The sequence below is a fragment of the Alexandromys fortis genome, unplaced genomic scaffold (assembly GCF_014885135.2).
Source record: "Alexandromys fortis isolate MF-2015 unplaced genomic scaffold, M_Fortis_MF-2015_v1.1 scaffold_98, whole genome shotgun sequence".
Taxonomy (NCBI): Eukaryota; Metazoa; Chordata; class Mammalia; order Rodentia; family Cricetidae; genus Alexandromys; species Alexandromys fortis.
In genome coordinates this window covers 4,388,279-4,412,383 of record NW_026068002.1, presented here as the reverse complement: position 1 = coordinate 4,412,383, position 24,105 = coordinate 4,388,279, and positions in this window count along the sequence as shown.

Below are 24,105 nucleotides of genomic sequence, written 5' to 3'. Positions count from 1 at the left end.
AAAAAAAAGGAAAAAAAAAGAAGAACAGCAAGGAAACAATACTCTAAAGTCAAGTTCAGCTACAAGAAGCTACATTCTGTCTTCAAGGTCACACTGGTAGATTTTTGATAGCTGTCTAGCTAGAGCACGCCCACTCACAGGTCGCTGTCTGGCATAGTCCTCACTTTTTCGGACTCAATTTGAGCCACTGCACGCACATTCCAGTTTGGATGTTTCTAATGGCAGTCTCTTTCTTTAAAAGCATCGGAAAGACTCTGCTAATAAAGAAGGTTAATGTAGTACAAATGGGCTGTTATTATTATTTTAGCTTAGGCAAAAAACACATACATTGTGAACAAATCTCATTTCATCTCCTGTAAAACCAAGCCTCCCTCATCAGAGGCAAATGCTGGGAAGTCTGGAAACCTAAATACATTCATACAATAGACAGTCACCCAAAGAGATGGGCTGCAAGGGAATTAGCGTGTCTTCAATGACATTATTCCTGAAATGTCAGTCATTACAGCATTTTCTCTTCTGGTCGTATTCTCAAAATGGATTATTGTCTCTGAATTTTTAATAACAATTTGGCGGTTCAGAACACTGACAGTGATATATGACAACAGCTCGAAAGAAGTCTTCTGCTTTCTATATTACATATATAGAATACAATTCTATCTCTGTAGGCAGTGTCAGAATCATTCCCAACAAAGACAATGTTGAATCCATCTGCCAAGAGAAGGTCAAAAACATATATAGATAATAAATCACAGCTAACAAAGCATTGGCTAAAGGTTACAGATTTAAAGGACAAACACATATTTGGAAGCACAAGTAACCCCTCCTAAGATAATAATTTAAACATCCCTACCTCTGGAGTGGTGAACAGCTGATTCAGATAGCTACCTACTTTTCCAAAAATACTGTAATGTTGAATAGAGCAATGATTGAAAAATGTACTGGGAAAGATGCTTGGAATTAAAAGGCCTATTGGAGTTTTAATTATTTTTATGCTGTCTCAAGACTAGGTATTAAACCTGCTTATTTGCACTAGCAAAATGCAATCAGTTTTTCAGTTGAAGGGCATCTAGGTTGTTTCCAGGCTCTGGCTATTATCAACAGTGCTGTTGTGAGCATAGTTGAGCAAATGTGCTTGTGGTATGAGTGTGCACCCTTTGGGTGTATGCCCAAGAGTGGTATTGCTGGGTCCTGAGGTAGGTTGATTTCCAATTTTCTAAGATACTACTATACTGATTTCCAGAGTGGTTGTACAAGTTTGCACTCCCACTGGCAATGGAGGAGTATTCCCCTTTCTTCGCATAAGCTATCATTGGTGTTTTTTATCTTAGCCATTCTGACTGGTGTAAGATGGTATCGCAGAGTTGTTTGGATTTGAATTGATGACTATGAATATCAAGGAATTCCTTAAGTGTCTGTTTAGATATGAACCCCATTTTTAATTGAATTATTTGGTATTTTAATGTCTAGTTTCTTGAATTCTTTATATATTTTGGAGATCAGTCCTCTTTTTGGTGTGGGGCTGGTAAGAACTTTTCTCATTCTGTAGGCTGCTATTTTGACTTATTGACCTTGTCCTTTGTCTTACAGAATCGTCTCAGTTTCAGGAAGTCCCATTTATTTATTGTTGCTCTCAGTGTCTGTGTTACTTGTGTTATATTTACAAAGTATTCTCCTATGCCAATGCATGCAAGGATACACCCCACTTTCTCTTCTGTGAGGTTGAGTGTGCCTGGATTTATATTGAGGTTTTTGATCCATTTGGACTGGCGCTTTGTGTAGGGGGATAGATATGGATCTATTTGCATTCTTCTACATGTTGACATCCAGTTATGCCAGTACCATTTGTTGAAGATGCTTTCTTTTTAGCTTCTTTGTCAAAACTCAAGTGTTTGTTTGTGTGTGGATTAATCAAATCTTCAATTTGATTCCATTGGTTCATCTGTCTGTTTTTATGCCAGTACCAAGCTGTTTTCATTGCTATAGCTCTATAGCAGAGTTTGAAGTCAGGGATGGTGATCCCTCTGAAAGTTCCTTTATTGTACAAGATAGATTTGGCTATCCTGGGTTTTTGTTTTTGAATATGAAGTTGAGTATTGTTCTTTTGAAGTCTGTGTAGAATTGTGTTGCGATTTTGAGAGGTATTGCATTGAATCTGTAGATTGCTTTTGATAAGATTGCCATTTCTTATTATATTTATTCTACCTATCCAAGAGCATGAGAGATCTTTCCATTTTCTGAGATTTTCAATTTCTTTCTTCAAAAAACTTATTCTTTTCATACAGGCCTTTCACTTCTTTGGTTAGTGTTACTTCAAGATGATTTATGTTATTTATGGCTATTGTAAAAGGTGATGTTTCTGTGATTTCTTTCTCAGCCTTATCATTTATATATAGGAGGGTTACTGATTTCATTGAGTTGATCTTGTTTCCTGCCACATTACTGAAAAACAATGACATCTTGAAATTTGCATACAAATGGATGTCATTAGAAAAAACATCCTGGGGCCATGGCTCGGGCTGGAGAGATGGCTCAGTGGTTAAGAGCATTGCCTGCTCTTCCAAAGGTCCTGAGTTCAATTCCCGGCAACCACATGGTGGCTCAGAACCATCTGTAATGAGGTCTGGTGCCCTTTTCTGGCCTGCAGATATACAGACAGACTATTGTATACATAATAAATAAATAAATATTAAAAAAAGAAAAAACATCCTGAATAAAATAATTCAGACCCAGAAAGACAAACACAGTATGTACTCACTCATAAGTCTATTTTAGATGTAAAACCAAGGATAACCAGCCTATAGTTTATGACCCCAGAGAAACTGGGGAACAAGGAGAACCTTAAAAGAGACATACATGCATCCCTGGAAAAGGAAAATAGACAAGAAAATTGGGAGCATGGTGAGAGAGAGGTTTAGAAGGGATGGTTGAAGGGGGGGGAGAGGGGAAAAAGAGAGGAAGGAAAAGAACATGAAGGAATGGGATAGTTGAGATGGGGAAAGGAGATAGAGGGAGAGCAAGGAAAGTGTTATCTTTATTTTGGGAGCCCTTATAGGCCTAGCAAGAAACCTGGCACCAGGGAAAATCCCAGGAATTCACAAGGATGACTTTAGTTAAGACCCTAAGCAATAGCAGAGAAGGTGTCTGAACCGGCCTTCCCCTGTAATCATATTGATAACTACCTTGATTGTCATCATAGAACCTTCTTCCAGCAACTGATGGATGCCGATACAGTGCTATTTGGCTAAACACTGGGCTGAGCTTTTGGAGACCAAGCAAAGAGAGTGATAATGTGATCAAAGGGGTCAAGATCATGTGGGACACTCAGAGAAACAGCTGACCTGAGCTAGTACAAGTTCACTGACTCTGGACTGATAATGGGGGAACCTGCATAGGATCAAACTAGGCCCTTTGAATGGGAGTGGCAGATGTGTGTTTGGGGCAGTCTGTGGGGTCACTGGCAGTGGGACCGGGATTTATCAGTAGTACTTGAACTAGCTTTTTGGAGCCTATTCTCTATGAAGGGATGCCTTGTTCAGCCTAAGTATAGAGAGGAGGGAGGAGGATCTTGGTCCTGCCTCAAAGTGACTTGTCAGACTTTGCTGACTCCTCATGGGAAGCCTTATCCTCTCTGAGGAGTGGATGGGAGTTGGGTGTGGGGAAGGTGGGGGGAGCAGGAGGAGGGGAGGGACTGTGATAGGGAAGTAAAATGAGAAAAGATTGTTTTTAAAAATAGATTTATAAAAAATCTAATCAGTGTGTATGTTGACTCTAGAAGCGCCATTCTAGTGCATTTCTAGAGATTCACAGACAAATTAGTTATAGCCATGTAGGTAGCTATATTAGTTACTGTTGCACTGCTGGGAATAAAATATATATGATGCAAATAGCTTGAAGCATGGGAAAATACTTACAACAGATCAGTTTCAAAGGATTCTGCCCACAGGAGCTTGCTCCCACACACTTGGGAGGAATGTATTGATGGTAGGAGCAGATGCTGGAGGAGAGCAGGTTGTTTCACAGTAGATAAGAATCAAACAATGAGACTAGCAGCCAGGGATTGTATTCTCCTAAGAATCTGTGTGACTTACTTTCTCTAGTTTTGTCCCACTACTAAGTTACCAGAACTTTCCCAAACAGTATCACCTACCAAATACCAGACATTAAAAAACTTAATGAGTGATAGCATTTCAAATTCAAACCGTACACTGGCACGCAAGATAGAAGGTAGTCATAACGATAGATTCTGGACCGTGAGGGCCTGAAGGATCCTCAAGGCTTCAGGGGCCAGTGTATTGCCTGGTCTTCTCAGCAGCCACTCCATCTCCACAGCCTGCTGACACTCTCCTTCACAAAACCAGCCCATCAAGTCAGCCACTAAGCCTGTGTGCTCATAGACAAAAGGAGACTTAGAAAATCCTGTTCAGACAGTACTCCAAGAACGCAAAGTAACCATGACATAAACAAGAAAGACAAAAGCGAAGGGCAGCATTCTTTCCTTTGTTTTCAAAGCCCCTTCCAGAGAGCTCTATGTTTATAAGAGCCACATCTCCTGAAGGACAACCTCACAAAGCAGATCATTAACACACGGTAGGGTGTAAATGAACTTGGCACATTCCTTTCCTTGATCTCCAGCTCTGTTGTAGCCTCAGTCACACACAACCTAGGGAACATTTGCTGTTCAATGCACATGCTTGCCACTCAGCTGTGAACTTGGTGAAGACAGAGGGCTTACCACTCATTCATATACCACACACAGGGTTTCTCCTGGTCATGAAGCATGCTCCATACCCTTTGGTTGTACTATCCATTATCCATCTCGGGAGGATAATGTGCCTTGACCTCTGTGGGAACCAATTGTCACCACAGAGCCAGGCACACTATAATTATCCAGTAAATGATTGCTAAGTGGATAAATCAAGGAGTAAACCTGTCCCCCAAGCCACTTTCCATCTATCTGTTCAGTATTTATAAATAAAAACAGAGGCATTTAGCATTAAAAAAAGTTCTCTCTTCCTCCATACTTCCTACCTTACTTTCATAAGGTGAGTGGGCAAGATAAAATCCTGTTAGGGAATAATTTAATACCAAGTTGTCTATCATTCGTAATCTCAGCACTTGAAAGGTAGAAGCAGGAGGATGGGGGGTTCAAGGCCAGCTTCATAGTGAGTTTTGGGTTATCCTGGGCTACTTGAAATGCGGTCTCAAAATAAAACAAAAGCAAAACTGTCCTGCTTAGAAAACAGACACTAAATGTGTTGTGCAGGCACAATATTCCATCTGTCTCTTGTTTGGTAGAAGTGTCTTCCAAGAGTGTTAAACTAAGCTAAAGCGCCCAACAGCCCTATGATATTTATGGTTTGCCAAAAGGACAGCAGTCTCGGAGAAATGACAAAGGTCTGAAACAGCACAAAAGCTGTGGAAGGATGTATCCCCCAACAATTTCTAACATGTTGCCAGCTACACTGGCTAATTGAGTTCCACTGGAGTGTGGTACTGTGGTAGGGAAGGATGGGGGGGGTCTTCTCAGCTGCTGTCTCCAATGGAGGTAGGAAGAAGAGTGCTTGATAGCTTTTGACAGCCTCTCACAAACCCCAAGGCTCTGTGATACCCCTTGGTTACAATCAATGTCTGCAGGGAGATAGAAAAGAGGTGTCCATGCTTATTGCATGTAATTTCCAACTTTGGTGCTTACTCTTGAGTTTTTCCACTGTCATATCTGTGTGAAATCATCTAGTCAGAGATTAGGTGCGCTGTCTGAAAAGGACGCAGTTTTTCATTCTAAGTTCCTTTATCCTGAAAGAGGCTGAGATGGTTTGCTGTCAAGGGCATCTCAATCTCTAAAACAGTTGTGTGCTTTCCTTCTCTGGTGCTGATGGTGATGGCCTATGAGACAGCATTCTCTTCTGGTCTCTAGGCACTGGGCACATTTGTGGTGCACATGCACACATGCTGGCAAAAATGCTCATATACATACAATAAAATTGAGTAAATCTATAAGCACTGAGTGCTTAATAGCAGCGGTTCCTCCAGATCACCCTTGGTATGTCTACATTTTATTATGAGTTTGAAATTCAGTGCTTTTTTTCTTTTAAAAATTGTAGTAGAGACTTGAGGGTGGAAGGGGAGAATATGAATCACATCCATTGAACCTTGATATATTTGTATAATGTTGATCACATTGACTATTAACTGGATACCCATAACCAATCAAATTTTAAAACACATGGATTCACTTCTGGTCAGTCATACCTTCTTATAGAGGTCTCAGGTTATGACAGACACCACGTCTGGAGACAATAAACTATATGTGAGTCTGTCTCCGGAATATCACCAGCTCAGTGTCTCCTAATAATACCTGCCATGTGAGATGGGTTCTTCTAGAGTAGGGAAGCAAACTGTGCATTATCCTAATAGATTAAGAAAATAATAGCCCATTTGGATCATTTCCTGGGCCTCTATCCAAACCATGAGATAGCTTTGCTAGTCATTAAATGTAGAGGAGGAAGGTGGGCTTTTTGTCCATAACTATATTGCATTTCCAAAGGGCACTGTATTCATTTCTTTATGAGTGTAATCTAATCAGGAAAATAATTGATTCATAGGAGGATTGCTCCCTTGACAAACCTGCCATTGTTTTAGACTGTAGTAGTAATCCAAATCCCAATTCAGGGCTTTAGTTTACACATGGGCACTGATAAACAATTATTTTCAGGAAATAACTACTTACATCCACTCTTTTATCCTTTCCATCAGCGTTAGGTCACATTTCAGCATGTGTCAGGCTCATAAGAATGAGGACAACTAATAGTAACTAAGGTTTGGAATGAGCAGGCATACAACTTACAACAAAAGGAACACTCTTCAGGTCCTGGAGCAGCAGAAGATAAAATGACTCCCATTGTCATGACATTAATTTAGTCTGTCCATCACTAAACAATCACAACAATCTTGCAGTGACTCATGAGCATGTATTGTGGTTTATTCTACTGCTTGAATTTTATGTCCATGTTATAGCCAGTCCGGTGACAATAAGGAATAGATCTACTGACTACGATACCAACGTTTAGCATGGAAATTTTTATATAATCAAATTCCTAACCAGAAGACCCTTGACTTCAGGCAGAATCATGCCTAATTCATCTATTTTGTTTGTTGTTTATATTTGTAGGTTTCCTTTTCATTATTAGTAAGCGTTTGTTATAGGCCATGAACTTCAATTTTTACCTACTAGCTTTTCCAAAATGATCCAGTATCTGGGGTAACCATCAAATTATGTTGACTTAATGTGTTTGCGAATTCATTGTCCCAAACAAATGATTGTTGCTTAAGAGGTCACTGAAAAAGTGTTTTGTATCATGGTATCAAGAGGGAAAGCTTTCTTCATCTTACTATGCAGTTCTTAGATTAATTCTCTCTCTCTCTCTCTCTCTCTCTCTCTCTCTCTCTCTCTCTCTCTGTGTGTGTGTGTGTGAATGTACATGAGCACACATGTATGCACACACACCATAGCATGCCTGTGGAGATTGGAGACAACTTGTGAGGTCAATTCTCTTGGCCTTGGGATCAAACTCGAATCTTCAGACTTTGTAGTAAACACCTTTACCCATAAACCACATAAATGGCCCGTAAGTCATTTTAATTTTTGCTGCTAGTTTTTTTCTTATTTATTTACTCTTCTGCCAGATATTACATCCAGATTGCAGTCACCCCTCCCTCCTCGCCTCCTGGTGTCCCCCACCACCTGCCCTGTGTCACAATTTGACTCCTCCTCCTTTCCCTTCAGAAAAAGGCCAGTCTCCCAGGGACGACAACCAAACATGAAATGGGGGCTTCCTCTGACTCTTTTTCCTTAACTGCATTTTTTAAAGATAAATTTTATACACAGTTTGATCTTTTGCAGGAAAGGAGGTTTCTGCTAGGTATCAGGCGGTGAGTCTCTGAATTGTTTTGTTGAGTCTTCAGAACAACCAGTGTACTAAACATCATCCCTATGTTATACATGAAAAGGCTGAGGTCCACATAGAAAGAAAATATGTTCAAAACCATGCAGTTAAAATGTATGGAACACTCAGGCTGTCAGATAGCAAAGCAATACAGGAGGCATCACTTTGAAACAATGTACTGGTTAAGGTATCAGTCAGCAGACAATTAGCATAGCACCCTTCCTCATATAGAAAATGGTGGTTGCAAACTTGAGGCTCTTACTTCTTATTTTATTTTTATTTCCTGTTTTTGCATCTTGGCAACTAAACTAGCCTAGATTCTCCTTAAAATCACAAACTTCTACTTTTTGTTTTGTTTTGTTTTAAATCTACTTCAAAGTATCCAGTGTAAGCACTCAATGAATGTTTGGTTGTTTGGTTTGTCTCTGTTTTGTTCTGATTTTTTGTTGTTGTTGTTATTTACTTTGTTTCTGTTTTGAGATGTTGTCTTACTATGTAGCCCAAGATGATTTTTACTTAGTAGTGGCAACCCTTATACTTTAGCCTCCCAAGTACTGGTATTACTGGTGTCTGCTACTAAATATTTACACACACACACATGCATACATACACAAAAAAATCCCACACATGATTACACACACACAAGCATGCACTAAATACTTCAAAAACGTATTATAAACTAAACGAGCTGCTTCTCTCAGTATTAAGCACTTTCTTCCAGGTAACCCTGACTGTCATCAGCAGTATTAAGAGTTATGGCTCAAGCTGGGTATGGTGAAACATGCCTGTAATTCCAGCACTTGGGAGGCAGAGGCAGGTGGATCTTTGAGTTTGAGGTCAGGCTAGTCTACAAAGCCAATTCCTGGACAGACAGGGCTACACAGAGAAACCTGTCTCAAATCTTGTCCCCCAAAAAATTGTGACTGAAGGAACATCATTGGAAGAGGAGATGGGGAGAGTGTAAGGACCAGAGGTCAGGGAGGACTGGAATGGAGCAGTGTCTTCTGGACCAGGCAGTTCTGCTTCACTCTTGAATTCTGAGCAGTTCCAGATGTCTGCACAAGACTAACATAAGATCAAGACAGCCAGCATCCTAGCACAGAGAAAAGAATGGCTCACAAGCCACCTTCACACACAGAAGACGAGCTACTGGCCATTGACAGTTTCTGGCGGGGGGGGAGGGGGGAGAATAAGTTTTCTTTAGGAGTGTGGGACCTAGAAAGTTGACCATGCTCCAGATGGTCCTACATCCATGTGTACGTCAGTAACAATAACTGAACTCAGTGGGTTATATTTTTTTAAAGACATTAAGTTTGGAGAGCTACGTGGATGGTGATCCAGAAGTTGGAGGGGGTGGTGAGTATAATTGAAATTTGTTGTATCTATGCATGAGAGTCTCAAAGAATACAAAATATTATATTTTTTAAAAGGTATGTCTTTTCAGCAGAAAAACCCTAGTGACAAATGGCACTAGCCTTGATAGCATGGATCCCCTAACTTAAGTCATGTACCCATTTCTTAATGGATGGCCCTCCCCAGAAATAAAAAGTATTCCAATCTTCTGTACTCCTTGAAAGTAAGATATCCACTCTGAAACTTCAAGGAAAACTAATTGCCACAGATAAGGAACAAAATCCCCAATGAAACAAGCAGAGCATGTACAATAACAAAAAAAAATGGGAAAAAATAATCTACTATTGTGTGCGCTAAACTTTCAAAGGAAGTTTGAGACATTTATTATAATAAATCATTGAGTATGACTTGTTCCACATGCAGACAGCTTAGCTGAGTTCCAGAGAGAAGTGATTTCCCCATGGCCACACAACTTGATAGGGTCAGAGATACACACTACATTATGCTCAACTAACTCTGCTTTTATTGGATTTGAGACAGTGCTTGCCAGAGAAAACGAAGATGATCATAGCCTTTATATAAGTCAACACTCTCAGCTGCTTCACGGAATTTAGTTTCTCTATATTGCTGAAATAAGGAGACAGTCTCAAGGGAAAGCAAATTGCTAGATAAAAAAGAAAGCTACTATGTTCTCCAAAGACCATACCCTTCAAAGCAAATTGAGTCTGACACTAAGGTGGCTATCATAAAAAGGAAGATGATAACAAGAGGTAAGAAAATGGGAAAACTCAAATGTTCAGACCTTGCTGATGGAAATATGAAATGATATGATATATTCTGTTTGCATATGAATGGCCACAGGACTATTATTCAAATAGTCAAAGACTATAACAATCCAAATGCCCACCAACTGAGGATTGGACAAACAAACCACGGTATGTCCATATAAAGGAATACTATCCAGCTAACATGGCTGTGAGGTGCTAACACATGCTGCAATGTGGGTACACCTTGAAAATATTGTACTAAGTGAAAGAGAGAGAGAGAGAGAGAGAGAGAGAGAGAGAGAGAGAGAGAGAGAGAGAGGAGAGAGAGGGGGAGAATACTAAGCCAGAGATGCAGTGGGATTGCAACACAGCTGCAGGAAAGGGATGCTCAGGAGGACCCAGCATCGTACTGTACATTGTACCCTGTGGTGTAGGGAGAGCCCTCGGAGGCACACTGCCTCTCACCCTCACCAGTATCATTCTCACTACTAGGGAAGCTCCTTTTGCTCTATAAGGACATACAGTAAGCCTATGTAAGGACATATACTATGGATGCCGGAATACATAGGAACCATCCACCGGAGTTCAAAAAAATGGCTACACCATATCTCAGTAAGGACATACACCATGGATATGGGAATACATAGGAACCACCCACCGGGCTTCAAGCCATGGGTTGAAAGAATATAAGACCGGCCTTAGTAATGACTGTTACGGCAAATAATCAACAGAACCCATTCTACACTCTCTTCCACCCATGGGTTCAGCCCATACAACAACTCTATTTGTACCAGGAACTTCCACATGAACAACTCAATGGCAGCATAAAATGCCATCCTAAGTAGAGATTGCTGATACAAATATTTGCTTCACAAACCCCAAATCTCCAGGCCAACGCAAATACCTGTTGGCATCTTCATATTCTAGTTTTCAATCTACATGCAGGAGCAGATTTCCCTTCCTACCCACAGTGCCAAATTTTCATGAAGATGAGGGTGTAACATTATGGAATTTTCTTGACACACTAAACCTCCCACTTTTTGTATCTTGACGCACATATCTGGCACATTTTTCCAGGGCTCCCTTCACTTATGAAAAATGTGCCACTATTTACTTAAAGCCGAGTGAACAAAGAAATGGATGCCCTTGACCTTCGGATTCGAAGAGCCTGCTCAAGTGGTGCCTGTGGGACTCCGTACTGTGCTTGGCAGTGAAGGATGGAGGATCAAGTTAGGAGACATGGGATGCTAAAGGAAGGAGTAAAGTGTGATTAAATGCTTTGCAGATAGATACATTCTTAAACTGGAGATTCATATATTATAGTTTTGAAAGCTTAGGATATTTTGATGCCATGCGAAAACACAAGACCCTAATAAATAAATTAGGCACTTTGGGTTTTAGCTGCTGGCTTCCTGTTCAAAGTTTGTCTACGGCAACTATTCAGTATGGAATTGTCAGTTGTGACACTATTGTGCATTGCTAGAGACTGGTGAGTGGTGGCATCAAAGTAAGGAGCATAACTGATCAGTTCCTGGATCCCTTACAGGGGATCAAATGGAAGCTGTCCAATTAAGAGGATTTAGCTAACGTCTATGGTGCACTTCCTATTTCCCCAGTCTTGTCGCCTGCTAAGGACATATCTGGGGAAGTTCACATTGAATCACAGTTCTGGGTCTTAAAGAGCTCGCTATCTGGCTGGAGATGAGGAATGAGCACAGTTAAAGCTAAGTAGAAGACATGCTTACTCCTGTTAAGTAAAAACCCAAGTCTGTTCTTAGGTTTGTAGCTTGGGAAACTGATTTGAACAGCCTCGAGAGAGACTTAGTCACTCAGAAAAATAAAAGATCCAAGAATAACCATGGCAGCTTTCCATCTGCAATTCTGATTTTCTCTGCTTTGCTACAGACTCATAGCTCTTCCGATCCCCCACCCCACCCCTTCTTGGGTATCTGTGCTACCCAACACTAACATAACAACTTGAAGGGGAAAAGGTTTGCTGGGGGTTTCAGTCGTGGTCACTTGGCTTTGTTTTTTTCTCGACTAGGGTTAAGGAAAATACCTTGGCAAGAAGCATCTGGTGGGGAAAGCTGCTCACCCCTCCCACCCCTGCAGGCAAGGAGCAGAGAGAGCAGGAGAAGAGAGTCAGGAACAAGATGTATCCTTGAAGCCATGCCACGGTGACCTACTTGCTTCAGCTAGAGTCTCCTTCTAGTGTCCACCACAATAAAATAATGTTATTAATGGACCCAATTACCTTTCGGTGGTTAACCTCTTGATATCAAGACTTAAACACATAAAAAAAAAATTTTTTTTTGGGGGGGGGCGGTCACTTCATATCCAAGTCAAGACAGTGTTAACGACATCGAGTAAAACAGAATTGTGAACGTGGGTGATAAAGCACAGGAAATTTGGGGCTATAGAGTTATTTAATGGATTCAATATTGTTACAATTATTAGAATTGTTACCCCTAATAAACATAGATTTAAAAATTCTCACCAGGCAATGATCGTGCATACCTTTAATCCTAGCACTTAAAAGTCAAAAGCAGGCTCATCTCTGAGAATCTAAGGTCAGCATGGTCTCCAGAGCAAGTTTCAGGACAGCCAGAGATACACAGAGAAATCCTGTCTCAACAAACAAACAAACAAAAACCATAAACAAGCAAACAAACAAAAGACCAAGAAAAGTCTCAATAAAATACAAACTGAATACAAGCATACATCAAAAAAGATCATCTACCAAGATCAACATAAGTCAATAAAATAATAAATCTTATAAACTGACTAAAATTAGAAACAACATGATCATTTCAATATGCAGAAAAGGTCTTTGGCAAAAATCCAACATGCCATCATGATAAAAGTCCTAGAGGGAAAAGACCTGGGAGTAGGAGCAGATACCACTACTTCATAAAGGCTGTATATGACAAACTCACAGCCAACATTATCCAAAGTGGAAAAAGTTTCAAGCATTCTCATTAAAATCAGGAACGAGATAACACAGTCCACTGTCTACACTTCTTTTCAAAATAGTGCTTCAGGTACCAATTAGAGCAGTAAGAGAGGAGGGAAAAGTAAAGAGATACAAAGGAAAAAGATGTCAAATTATCCCTATGTTTTAATTAGGTTTTCTATTGCTGTGACGAGACACCATGACCACAGCAACTCTTATCAAGGTAAAATATTTAATTGTGGTGGCTCACTTATTTGGCAAAAGGTAAATTAATAGAAACATGTTCATTTAAGTTTAAGAGATAGTTGAAGACAAGCTTTTGTAATTAATAAGAAGTCTCCATGCCATTATTTGGGAGCTGGTGATCCAAAGAAAGTCTGACTACATATCCACTACAGGACCTATCTAGCTATACCATTCCCCAGCATACACCCAGAGGACATCCCTTTCCATAGATACTTGCTCGCCCATGTTCACTGATGCTCTAGTCACAATAGCTATGAAATAGAAAAAAACCTAAATGTTCTTCAACTGATGAATGGATATTGAAAATGTGATACATACATAAAACAGAATTCTATTCAGCTGAAAAGAAAAAGGAACTGGGTGATCCTCTAACGTGATCTTCGTTGGCTGGACCAAGAATGGACCCTGAGCCCAGAACACTGCTGTAGAGAGGTCACTCAATGTGCTGTTCCAATTCCTTCTTGTTTGAGCAGGCTACAAGTAAAAAACCAAGATTATCAAGCACACATTAAGAAGTAGAGAGCAATCGGACCCCCGAAAGTCCCATATAATCTACACGCAGATGCCCCAAGCAATGAGCCCTGGAGTGTGAGTTGCAGCAACGCAGACAAAGGAACTCTAAGACACAGTGCTTAGTGAGATGCTTTGCCAATGTGCACAACAATTCTCCAGCCTCAGCCATACAGATGAAGCAGATATACTTTTTTCAACAATTCCCATTACCTAAGGCTTCTCTGAGGAAGTTACTTATATTCCAAGAGATATAAAACAAAGGCAGGGATTATTCATGTGGTCAATAAAAGTGCGTTAAACCCCTGATGTAGCTCTAGCAATAAATAAAATGAAGATTTCCTGTGCTTCTGAATTTTATATACAACCTGAGGAGATGTTCAATAAATAACTATATAAAAATGCATTCTGTTCGAGCAGAGGAGGGAGAGTGGAATATGTATAAGAATATGGAATGGAATATTTTCTTAAAGTGGAGATTTTAGCTGCGTGAGAATTTTAATATGAGAACTAAAGGATATTTTAATAATGATAATCACTGTTTAGGGTATTTTTAATGCACCTTTAAAGACTTGAGGGAGGGTAGGGAAAGTCTAACACTCTCCAAAAGCAAGATGTCCAAATCTCTAAGGAAACACATTTATCTTCCTCTATAATTAATAGTAATTTGATGGGAATTTTTTGGAAAAGGATGAATCTAAATATCTTTGATCTGTTCAATCAGAGGAACCTAAGACAAAAGGAGCAATCACTTTATTGACTGCAACCTATCTATTTTGTCCTGTGTTACTACTGAAAATGACTTTTTGTTTGACTGGGTCCTCCTGAACTATCCCTCCAAACACACAAACATTTAACCAGTGCCTTAGTTTGTGCTACCCAGCCCCTCAAAATGTGTATGACTTTCAACTACCATCTCTTACATCTTGTGGGAAGCGCACAGTTCTCCCTGGGAATATTTAGACTTCTGAGGTTTCTATGACTCTAGTTACTTCTGGCTCCAATTTTCAGCTCCCACTGAAGTTTTTCCTTTTGCATTTTGTGTCTTTGGACCATGTCTTTATTCTTTTACTGGTGTTTCATCGTTACCACATTCCCAACCTCTCTCTATACAAACATACACACCATCCCACTCACATAAGGCATCTCTTAAATAAACATTTACTGACAAAGATGGCATGTAGCTAGATAATTTTTCAATAGATGGTCTAAAATTAGGAATTACCTTCTCTATATTTGAGCTAGTTCTCTATGAACTGTTGTCAAGTTAGAACCCACATTTTTTATAAATTGACTATATACCCCCTACTTCACCTCCCTACCTCATTATTCGTCCTTTAGTCTTCCCTGCTCACTCTCTCCATTAATTTTGTTCATTTCGTTAAGGAAACACTTACGTATCTCTTTCTTTTCCTCCTCCCAAAATTGTGCCAAAGCCTTATCTTTATTTCAAAATAGTCTATCAAGCTATCCCCGCCCCCCCAGAAAATACAATTTCTTCCCTTGATGGAAAAAATTAATAGTAAATTTTACTTTCTAATTCTCTATATTAAGAAGCTCTGAAAAAAATCCTCTAAGATGGTTTTGAATGAAATTTTGTGACCATCTCAGTATAAACCTCTTATTTTCCTGCTCAAGTGAAAAAGCACTGTGGCCATTCCAGCACCGTCGCCACTGCCACCACGATGGTGTTTGAAAACCAGACAGTCATCTATTCACATATCATGTTTTCCTGGTTAACTGGAAAATGCAATGGCAATGCATTTTCTTTAAATTGCATTTGGCCTAGCTTAAAACAAGGGCAAATTCAAAGGCAGGTCTGTGTGCTGAGAGGCATCTTCTGTGGGAAGGCAGTCAAGGACAACCACAATCACAGCTAGTCTCCACTCTCAGGAAGTGCAGTGGCAGTGTGAAATTGGAAATAGGGTCTCTGCAACTGTTCTGTATTGTGTGTAAACACTTGGCATCATTAGTGGATAGAGCTGCGGGATGGAACAAGCTAGGAAAATGGCATTTCCATATGGATTTAGATTTCACTGTCTCTGAGAATTAAGCTCTTCCCTGACATGGGCACAAGTATGGGCTCGTGTGTTTATATGCATGAGCCAATGGTTACCCACACAAACTCAAGAAGAATTAGAGCTGTCTGCAACTCATACTGCTGGAAAACTCTTAAAGGAACTAAATTTAAAATGCCCACTCTATCTGGACTGTGGAGAAAAGCCTAGAGCATCAAAGATCAAGAATCCTGTTCTATAAAAGTTTCTAAGACATCACGTCAGACTTATCAGCCCTAACTTAAGGATCTAGGATGATGAGAAAGGAGCTGATGAGGAAGTTAAGATGAAAAAACACAAGTTAGTAAGAGGCATAATAACAACATGTATGAAGTTAAAGGATGCTATTATATATAAGAAAATAGACCCACCCATCCCCTGCAAACTTGGTGGCTCTCTGAAGCACAGACTATAACTGCACAGAGAAGAGGAAGAGGTGACTGACCAGCCCTCCAACTGAACAGCCCAGTCTCTAGGCCCTAGACTCCCCTGGGGGGCATGCAAAACCCAAGGCCCTTCCCCAACCTGCCTCAGTTGCACTAGCCAGCCAGCAGAGAAGTCTCCTGCAGGCAGGTGGCTCCACTATCATCCCACATCGGATCCTGTAATCTACACGTAGTCCCACTCCACCCCCCAAATCCACTCATTCCTAGACACCTTGATGGCTCCCTGAGACACAGACAGTAACTACATAGAGCAAAGTTCAGCTTCCTAAGACACAGACAGCAACTGTAACTATCAGTCCAAGAAAATAATCCCTGAGACAGACACCAACTGCAAGGTTTGGACCAAGAGACATAGATACTGCCAGTCAGCACTAATTAGAGGAAGAGATGGGTAGGTGCTAATGCAAGAATACATCCAACAACCTAAAAAGCAACATAGCAGCACCAGAACCTAATGGTTTTACAAGAGAAAGACCTGAACATCCTAACCCAGAAGAAAAGGAAAAATAAAACGACCTTAAATATAAATTTATGAAGATGATAGAGACCCTTAAATAGGAAATAAAAAATTTCCTTAAAGAAGGAAAAAACAAACAAAAAATTGGAAGAAATCAATAACTATCTTAAAGAAACTCAAGAAAAGATGATCAAACAGGTAAAACAGTTTAAACAATTTAAGTCTTGAAAACTGAAATAGAGGCAATAAAGAAAACACAAACCAAGGGAATTCTGGAAATGAAAAATCTGGGTAAATGAACAGGAACTACAAATGCAAGTATAACTAACAGAATCAAGAAATGGAAGAGAGAATCTTAGGCATTGAAGATACAGTAGAGAAAATATATTCATCAGACAAAGAAAATGTTAAATTCAACAATTTCTTAATACAAACATCCAGGAAATCTGGGGCACCATGAAAAGAGCAAGCCTAAGAATAATAAAGATAGACGAGAAGAACTATGGCTCAAAAGCACAGAAAATATATTTAACAAAATTGTTGTAAGGGGGTTGCTTGTTTGTCCTGGCCATCTGGCTAGCTTGCACAGAAATAACCACACAGAAAACTGTATTAATTAAAACACTGCTTGGCTATTAGCTCTAACTTCTTATTGGCTAACTCTTACATATTAGTTTAATCCATCTCTAAAAGATTCAGTATGTCTGATTCTGGCAGCTCCATGGCAATTCTCTCCTCTGCGTTCTTCCTCCCAGAATTCAGTTCTGTCTTCTCTGCCTACCTAAGTTTTGCCCTATCAGGCCAAGTAGTTTCTTTATTCATTAACCAATGAAAGCAACACATGAACAGAAGAATCTCCTACACCACAAAATCATAGAAAACTTTCCACATTCTAAAAAAAGATATGCCTATGAAGGTATAAGAAGCTTACAAAACACCAAATAGACTGGGCCAAAAATAAAATCCCCTTGCCAAATAATAATCAAAACAATAAACATACAGAATGAAAGAATATTAAGAGCTGCAAAGGAAAAATGTCAAGTAACATATAAAGGCAGACTTAGCAAAATTTCACCCAACTTCACATTAAAAACCCTGAAAGTCCAAGATAGATGTGTTGCAGACAGATTCAAGCCCAGAATACTATATACAGCAAAGCATTTAATGACCATACATAGAGAAAACAAGATATTCCATGAATTGTTTAAAACCAGATTTAAACAATGCCTATCTACAAATCCAGCCTTACAGAAAGTACTAGAAGGAAAATTTCAACCCAAGGAAGTTAGCTGTACCCACAAAAACGTGGACAATAGATAACCTCATACCAACAAACCCCAAAGAAGGGAAATACACAAACACTGCCACTGAAAAATAACAGGAATTAACAATCACTGGAAATTAATATCAATAGACTCAATTCACCTATAAAAAGATATACATGGATATAAAAACAGGATCCATCCGTCTGCTCCACACAAGAAACACACCTCAATTTCAAAGATAGACATTACCTCAGAGTAAAGAGCTCAGAAAAGATATCCCAATAAAATGGACCTAAGAAACAAGGTGGTGTAGCTGTCCTAATATCTAATAAAAATAGATTTCAAACTAAAATCAATCAAAAGAGATGTAGAAGGACACTTCATACTCATCACAGGAAAAATCAATCAAAATAAAGTCTCAGTTCTAAAATCTATACCCCAAATACAAGAGCACCCACATATGTAAAAGAAACATTACTAAGCTTTAAATCGCACATCAAACCCCACACACTAAGAGTAGGAAACTTCAACACTCCCACTCTCACCAATGGACAAGTCTGACAGATGGAAACTTAACAGAGAAATAAGAGAACTAACAGATGTCATGACTCAAATGGACTTAACAGATATCTATAGAACATTTCACCTAAACACAAAAGAATATACTTTCTTCTCAGTACCTCATGGAACGTTCTCTAAAATTGACCACATACTCAGTAACAAAGCAAACCGCAACAGATTTAAAAAAAAAAATGGAATAACCCCCTAGATTTTATTGCATCCCCATGGCATAAAGTTAGAATGCAACAACAACACTAATTGCCAAAAGCCTATAAACTCATGGAAATTAAACAAAGCTCAGTTGAATCACCTCTGGGTCAAGGAAGAAATTAAAAACTTCCTAGAATTCAATGAAAACAAATGTACAACATACTCAAACTTATGGGACACTATAACAGCAGGGCTAAGAGTAAAGTTTATAGCACTAAGTGCCTGCATAAAGAAAGTGGAGAAATCTCACACTAGCAACTTAACAGCACACCTAAAAGCTTTAGAACAGAAAGAAGCAGACTCACCCAGGAGGAGTAGACAACAGAAAACAATCAAATTGAGGGTTGAAATAAATAAAATAGAAACAAAGAAAATAATACAAAGAATCAATGAAACAAAGAGCTGGTTCTTTGAGAAAATCAACAAGATAGACAAACTCTTATCCAAACTAACCAAAAAGCAGAGAGAGAACATCCAAATTAACCAAATCAGAAATGAAAGGGGGGACATAACAACAGACACTGAAGAAATTCAGAGAATCATTAGGTCATACTTTGGAAACCTATACTCTACAAAACTGGAAAATCTAAAAGAAATGGACAATTTTCTGGATGGGTACTACATACCAAAATTAAATCAAGACAAGATAACCAATTTAAATAGACCTATAACCCCTAAGGAAATAGAAATAATCACTAAAATTCTCCCAACCAAAAAAGGCCCAGGGCCAAATGGTTTCAGCACAGAATTCTACCAGAACTTTAAAGAAGAGCTAACACCTATACTCCTCAAACTGTTCCATGCAATAGAAACAGAAAGAACATTTCCAAACTCTTTTTACAAGGCTACAGTTACCCTGATACCCAAACCACACAAAAACTCCACTAAGAAAGAGAATTACAAACCAATCACCCTCATGAATGTTGATGCAAAAATACTCAATAAAATACTGGCAAACCAAATCCAAGAACATATTTAAAAAAACATCCAAATGATCAAGTCGGCCTTATCCCAGGGATGCAAGGATGGTTCCACACATGAAAACCTGTCAATGTAGTTCAACATATAAATAAACTAAAAGAAAAAGCCTTATGATCATCTCATTAGATGCCAAAAAAGCATTTTACAAAATCTAACATCCCTTAATGATAAATGTCTTGGAGAGAAGAGGGATACAAGGAACATATCTAAAAATTATAAAAGGAATATACAGCAAGCTAAGAGCCAACATCAAATTAAAGGGTGAAAAAAAATCCAGAACAAAAAAAAAGGCTGTCCACTTTCTCCATATTCATTCAGTATAGTACTCAAAGTTCTAGCTAGAATAATAAGACAACAAAAGGAGATCAAAAGAAAACAAATTGGAAAGAAGTAAGTCAAATTTTTGCTGTTTAAAGATGAGATGATAGTATGAAAGTGACTCCAAAAATTCTACAAGGGAGCCCCTACAGCTGATAAATACTTTCAGTAATGTGGCAGGTTACAAGATCAACTTAAAAAAATCAGTAACCCTCTTATATTCAAATGATAATGGGACTGATAAAGAAATCATAGAAACATCACTCTTTACAGCAGACACAAATAACATAAAATATCTTGAGGTAACACTAACCAAAGAAGTGAAAGACTTGTACAAAAAGAACTTTAAGTCTTTGAAGAAAGACATTGAAGATCTCAGAAAATGGAAAGATCTCCCATGTTCTTGGATAGGTAGGATCAACATAATAAAAATGACAATCTTACCAAAAGCAATTCAATGCAATCCCCATCAAAATCCCATCATAATTTTTTATGGACCTTGAAAGAAAAATACTTAACTTCATATGGAAAAATAAATAACCCAGAATATCCAAAACAATCCTGTACAAGAAAGGAACTTCTGGAGGCATCACCATCCCTGACTTCAAGCTCTACTATAGAGCTATAGTAATGAAAACAACTTGGTATTGGCATAAAAGCAGAAAGGTTGGCCAACAGAATTGAATCAAAGACCCAGATATTTATCCACACAAACACCTGATTTATGACAAGCTAAAATTATATGATGCAAAAAAGAAAGCCTCTTCAACAAGTGGTATTGGCATAACTGGATGTCAACATGCAGAAGAATGCAAATAGATCAATATCTATCCTCATGCACCAAACACCAGTCCAAATGGATCAAAGACCTCAATATTAATCCAGCCACACTGATCCTTATAGAAGAGAACGTGGAAAGTACACTTAAACACACAGGCACAGGAGTCTACTTCCTAAATATAACCCCAGTAGCACAGACACTGAGAACAACAATAATTACATGGGACCTCCTGAAACAGAAGCTCTGGAAGGCAAAGGATACAGTGCTCTGAACTGCCGAACTATCTCTCCAATCCCAAGACTTCTTTCTTTAATATATATCTACAGGCTCGTCCAACTTAAGGAGTGGGAAAAAGATTTCTTTGGCAGCTACAATCTCAGAGTTGAATTCTTAAGGACACAATAATTCTATCTCCTAATGTAGCAGAGAACATTAGCAGTGATGAGAGCGAGATGCTGAGACTCAGCCTATTTCTGGTAGTAGACTCCAACGTCATTTAGCACGTCATATGCCTCAGCGATGACAGTGGGTGCTACAGGACACTGCATTATAATGAGTGGCAATGAAGAAAGAAAAGACTTGTTTTATGTGTATAGGTGATTTGTCTACATATATGTCTGTTTATCAGGTGTGTGGCTGGTGATTAAGGAGGCCAGAAGGGTCTCCTGGGACTGAAGTTATTGACAGTTGTGAGCTGCCATGTGAGCACTGAGAATCAAACCCAGGTCCTCTGAAAGAGAAACCAGTGTTCTGAACAGCTGAGCCATCTTTCTAGCTCCAAGACTTCTTTCTTTACTATATATCTATAGGCTCACCCAATTTAAGGAGTCAGAATAAGAATACTGTGGGAGCTGTAATCTTGGAGTTGAATTCTTAAGGACATCTTGAGAGTCCATGCTGGCTATAACTTTTAATATTAATTTCTTACAATAATCAAGTGTTTTCCAACTTTAAAAAAACCCTAACATTTACAAGGGGCAATGTCTGAGAAAGCTATGGATCTGGCGAGACGGACGAAGATAGCTTTCCAGTCTGGGGACGAACTTGAGGAAGTGCTTCTACCCGGTGTCATCTGCCGCTCTTTTTTTGATGATGTGAAATTAGACAGGCGTGGGTGTCCACTCAAGCACTCTTTGAAACTCTGTAAGAGATAACATAGCTGACAGTTTGGTTCTCAATGGTGAGCTCATGCCTTCAGTAATGAGAGCTTATTTCAGTATTCTCCATAAATCCTTGACAGGAAGTGATGTATGTATGTACTATAGTACAGATGCCCAAGATGCACCTGGGAAAATGTCCATGGTACAGTAGCGTTCGTTAAACAGACCAAGAGCAGAGTTATCCAGGGTTCCACCTAAATGGTTAACTTTTTGTGTCAAGGTCATGGTACCCAGGTATTTGACCCACCAATATTCTAGATGCCCGTAGGAAGCTATTGTTTAGATGAGATTAACTTTTCAGTCTGAGTAAAGAAGATCACCCCTAATAATGACAATGCATCTTCTGCCAAAAGCTGAAGTCCTTAATAAAAAAAAAAAAAGAAAGAAAGAAAGACTAATGTCTCTGGAGAAAGATGAGTTTGCCAGCAGACTGAAGTCATACTCCAGCTCTGTGGTTCTCAACTGCTGCTGCAACATTTAATACCATTCTTCATGTTGTCATGACCCCAACCATAAAATTATTTTTCCTTGTTACTTCATAACTGTACTTTTGCTACTGTTATGAATTGTAATGTAAAATATCTATATTTTCCAGTGGTATTGGGTGACCCCTGTGAAAGAGTCATTTGACCCTCAAAGGGTAGGAACTCATAGGTTTAGAACCTCTTCTCTAGCTGTAACACTGCTTCTTCTGGGGGACAACCTGCAGGTGTACCTTAGACACGACAGAGGCTAGAGCATCATCTGCCTCTGGCAAGCATTTAAGTCTCTCCTCTCCTTTCCTCCCTTCCCATCCCCTCTCTCCCTCCCTCTTCCTCTCTTTTCTTCTTCCTCCCTTCACCCCCACCCCAGAATATCTTTCTTGGTTCAGTTTTTAAAGATAAAGCTGACTAATACTATTAATATCTTAAGAATGGGACTGGAGAGAGGGCTTAGCAGTTAAGAGCACCTACTGCTCTTACAGAGGACCCAACTTCAGTTTCCAGAACCCACACCGGGCAGTTCATAATTTCCTCAACTCCAGATCCAGGAGATCCAACACCGCTGCCCATTGTGAGTATCCACACTCATACTGACAAACCCATCTGCACACATGAATGCAATTTTAAAAAGTAAAAGTAAATCTTTAAAAAGATATCTATATCTGTATTATGGTTATTCCAGAGAAACAATTCTAGACGCTTTATAAATCAGAAGAATGTGCCAGTGTATAACTGCTATGAGTTTTCAAAATGCCTGCCTGAAAGAATACCCTTGGAATAAGAGAAATCTCCGTGCCAGTCATGAGTCACACCATCACAGAGATTCCCCTGATCAAAACCAAATGTCATATTGCTGCTCCAAAAATGTCACATAATTAGATGGGGGCAGGATAAGAGTCATCCACCTGCCACAGCATGCGGGAGGGGATGCGACAGAGAATGAATGGGAAGACAAAGCTGGTGACACACTGTGACACAGTGTACCTGGTGCAGGGCTTGGCCCTGGGGGCACAGTATGCCCCCCACAGCATTCATCCAGCACAATGGCAAGAAACGCTGTGAGCCACTCATCCCATCAAAGCCGCTTTACTGCCCAGAAATCACAGAAACACACGGCGTTCCTAAGAGTCACAGAAAGCCCTCATCCCTTCCTACTCTTTCCCCACATGGGGACCCCCATGGCTCAGCTTAAAGACTAGACACATGAAGAAGGGCTCTCCACCTATTGATCATTGAGCTTTCTGCTTATTTGGTCAGACTAAAGTATTTTACTGATCCAGATGAAATTGGAATTTGCTTTTTATAAGAGTCTGTGTGAAAAGATTATAATTTACCACATATTTTATCCAAAGCAATAATCTCTAAATCTTTTGATGAATGTATCCCTATAATTGTTGTTTAAATAATGCATCACAATGCACAAAATAACTGGAATTTAACAAATATATCTTTCAAGTATTAACATGTGTGGGCTACAGATAAAACTGTGATAAAGTGCTTGCTTAGCATGTGCATGGGTCTGGGTATAATTTCATATATATAATATATACTATACATTAATGTGAAATATATATGAAATATTACACACACACACACACACACACACACACACACA